General features: G+C 38.4%; 1 long non-coding RNA gene across 1 annotated transcript; it reads right to left on the bottom strand.

The window, feature by feature from the left end:
* Positions 1–599: 599 nt before the first annotated feature.
* On the bottom strand, positions 600–3,088 carry LOC138857799 (uncharacterized). The gene is made up of 2 exons (XR_011396991.1): positions 2,752–3,088; positions 600–998 (listed from the first exon to the last, which is right to left on the bottom strand). It is a non-coding gene; the product is annotated as an uncharacterized lncRNA (long non-coding RNA).
* Positions 3,089–3,630: the final 542 nt, after the last annotated feature.

Here is a 3,630-nt window from a genome sequence, read left to right on the forward strand (position 1 = left end):
TCGGCACCAACCAAAAGTCAACTTAACTTTCAGAGTGAAAACTTGCCATTGGCATTTCATTATGTGCGTTTTAACGGTACATCCACGTCAATTTCACACATACAAACTACCGTGGACACACTTGCCGCGCCTTATTTCATGTCATTAGCGAAAGTTTATAGCTGTAGCGCTAATAAGCGCTGCTTACTACACTCACTGGCTGTCTGTTGACTTACTTAGTGATTTGGGAAGCTTACTAACTTTACAGAACCAACAATAAAATACAAAAAATCAACAAAAAATATTCCTTTCGTTTCTCACTCACCTTTTTCCTCAAAGTTGCCACTCAGCTTAATGTCGATCGTCTCGAAGTAATCCCGCACGCTGTTGCACTGTTCGCGTGTGTTTAAAATTTTGCTCGAATCGCGTTGCAAGTGGCGCCTGTGATGTGCATGCTGTTGTTGTTGTTGCTCATGATGAGCATGAAAATAATGACCGTCAAGATGTTTCGCGTTTGCCGCCGTTGGCAATATCAAACAACTGCTGGCCACTAAGACTGCAATGCAAACTTGCAACAGCATAAATAGTCGACGTAGTTGTTGCTTTTTATTTGCTGTTGCTGCTGTTGTTGACTTTGTGGCGTTCCGTTTGCCGGCAATTTCGATGGCGTGGGCCATACTTGCGCGTGCGAGTGTGTAGGTGTGTGTATGTGCAATAAAAACAACAAATGTAGACTTTTTGCTCGTTTACTGTTGTTGTTGTATGGCTTTAAAGCGCTTAATATGGCTTAATGCGTGTTATAAACGCCTGACAGGCCATATTTAACTTCTCTTTAATGCGCTTTACTTATTCTAAATGTTGTTGTAATTTATTTGTATATTTTTGTTGTAATTTATTTATTGTATGGTTGTTGAAATGTCGTCGGCAACCCGCCTTTGATATAAGTATTAATAACAGAAAAATTAACAGAACACGTCGGCTTTGTGTTGCGCCGCTAATCGAAAAAACTTAACACTAAACTGTAAAAAAACAATAACAATAACAAAAAATTAAATAACCGATTTTATAAAATATGTGCGTTAGATGACTTGCTCATCAATTCATTGAATTAGAATTTAATTTCACAATGAAGCACTTTGACTTTGCACGAACACTGATTAAATGGTTGTATATATACTAAATTTATAGTACATATATATTTTGTATTACATATACATATAAGCAAATAATTATTTTCACAACAAAAAATAGCCCCAAGTTTTGTTTTTGCTTTGCGCGACTTTCTTTCAATTAGCTATTATGCTTTTAAAGCGCTGCACTTGCGTGTATTTTTAGCCGCCACACACTCTGCTGATCTACTCTTTATGTAAGTATGTGCATCTGCTGACTCCCACTTATTGTAAGCGCTCAGCCAACAATGAAAGCCGCGCTGCTGACAGCTTGCCGCGTACTGTCGCACACAATCGAAACACATCCATACACGCTAGTCAATAGCTAACTAAATATTGCTGAAACGGCCGCTGTGCGGAAATGCGCTCATTGTACATGTGAGAAGCAAAACGTTTAGACAATTTCTGATTGGCAAAAAATCACAATTTTCACCGCCTTAGGATACCTAGATTTTATCACATAGAAAATCGTGTTCGACAAACGCGCCTTTATTTACTTGCTCTTTTATTCGCGGTCTCGGTTTGACACCGCCGCCAAGCGCTAATCGCTTACGTCCAATTGACCAAGCGCTCAAGCTTTTAACATCGCGCGTGACACTTTTTACACCATTCAGCTAAATATAAATGTCCGAAAGCACACACGTGTTTATTTATGTATGTGTGCGTCTAATTCAATTTGAGCAACGTCTGCGATGACCGCAGAAAAGACCCGACTGTTACGCGGCGATATTTCAACGCGACCGATAAGCCGGACAGAAGATACAAAAGCAAAAAACGCATATACTTGTAGTAAATAGGTGAAAAAATCGCTCGTACGTTTGCTTATCTGCTTGACTGTGCGCAGGCGGCAAAATATATGCTACGACGTAACGCGGCGCGACGCGTCTGCAGACTGCGTGATTACCGCGCGGTCGCCTTTCTTTCTTTTTATGTGCACTTGTTCGTAGCGCTGTTGACTGCTTGTTTTTTCACGAACTTTATGCTGCTATATTTACAGTTTGTTTTGTTTTGCACGTTTCATTGACTGGCCGCGCGACGTGCTAGCTACTCAGCGCGCTGTATACAGCCGCGCATAGGTGCGTGTGGGGCGCGTTTAATGTGCGAAATTATATATTAAGTCAAACGCAAATAGAATGCTTAATGTTGTGTGTCTACTTTGCCAACGCTTTAACAGCGCGCGTTAATATACCGACCAGATGCGTCGAACACTCAATAGGTTATTTTTGTTTGTGATTCACTTGTTCGCACTCCGCGCTTTTTAATGGCAGGCAATCCCGTTTACAAGAACACAAAGTTTACGTGATACTTGGAAGTACTAAACGCTTGTTAGCAATAGCGCTTGTGTGTTTCAATTGGTTTTGTTGTTGTTTTTGCTGTTTTGGCAACGGGCAATCATTAATCGCTTGCTCTGTTTTCGGTTTTTTTTTATTCGTTTGCCTTTTTTGACGCTCGCTCGCAAGAACACTCAACAAAGGGTTAAGAGAAGCGTGACATAAATAATATTAATAATTTAATAAAATTTTCATTTACGCTGAACTCTCCTAAATACTTAGCACACATTTGTATTTTTACAATTATTTGTGAACTTTTCTTTTTTGCTCACCTTCAAACGCACTCTTCACTAGCAGCGCTCGTCACTGCGCTTTTTTATTCACTCACTTCGTGTTTTTTCACTTATATTTCATGCATTGATTCTATTTTGCTTATTTCACTTATTTTTATAACACTAATATTTTTCTTTTCTTCACCACATGCGTTTAATTATAAACTTTGCACATTTCACAGCTCTTTTGGCTCATCATTCTCCGTCTATAACAATTGCATGGTATTTTATTTTATATTATATTATTAGCTCCATTTTTTCTCTATTGTACTGAGTCGGTTAAACCGCGTTTAATATTATAAATATCAATATACTTTTACACATCCGAACACTCCGACATGTCGGGTACGTATAGTGTTTGCACAGCAACATTTTCTGCGGTTCGCATCGAACGTGGTGTCAGCTGTTCGTTTCGCACATGTTCGTTGTTTATGTTCGATTCCCATGTTCGGTCGGAATGTTTGTGTCGGATGTTTGAGTTGGAATACAATGCCGGTAAAAACAAGTTTTGTTGGCTAATACAGTGGTGGCGTTGGGAAAAGTAATGATATTTAAGTAATAATAAAGTAAAGAGCTGGTAGAAATGATATATATGGTGTTTATACAGACATTTTCAAAAATAGGACGATTTGATCCAAATTTGCACCTACAGCCCCGCTTTTTTTATACATTAACATCATTTTGAATCGCACAAACTTCATGCTGAAAATGTCTAAAACCGGAAAACAATATTTAATGAGAATCCGTTGAATACTAAATTAAAGTCATTGTCAGTGGGGATTAAAAAATTTTAAAGTCGGTTCAAACCTTCTAGGTCTCTTGTTACGAAAACAATGTTTTCTCTTATTTTCTAAAAATAATTTTGCAGGTATGCAAATG

Source organism: Bactrocera oleae, chromosome 6 (genome assembly GCF_042242935.1).
Source record: "Bactrocera oleae isolate idBacOlea1 chromosome 6, idBacOlea1, whole genome shotgun sequence".
Lineage (NCBI taxonomy): Eukaryota > Metazoa > Arthropoda > Insecta > Diptera > Tephritidae > Bactrocera > Bactrocera oleae.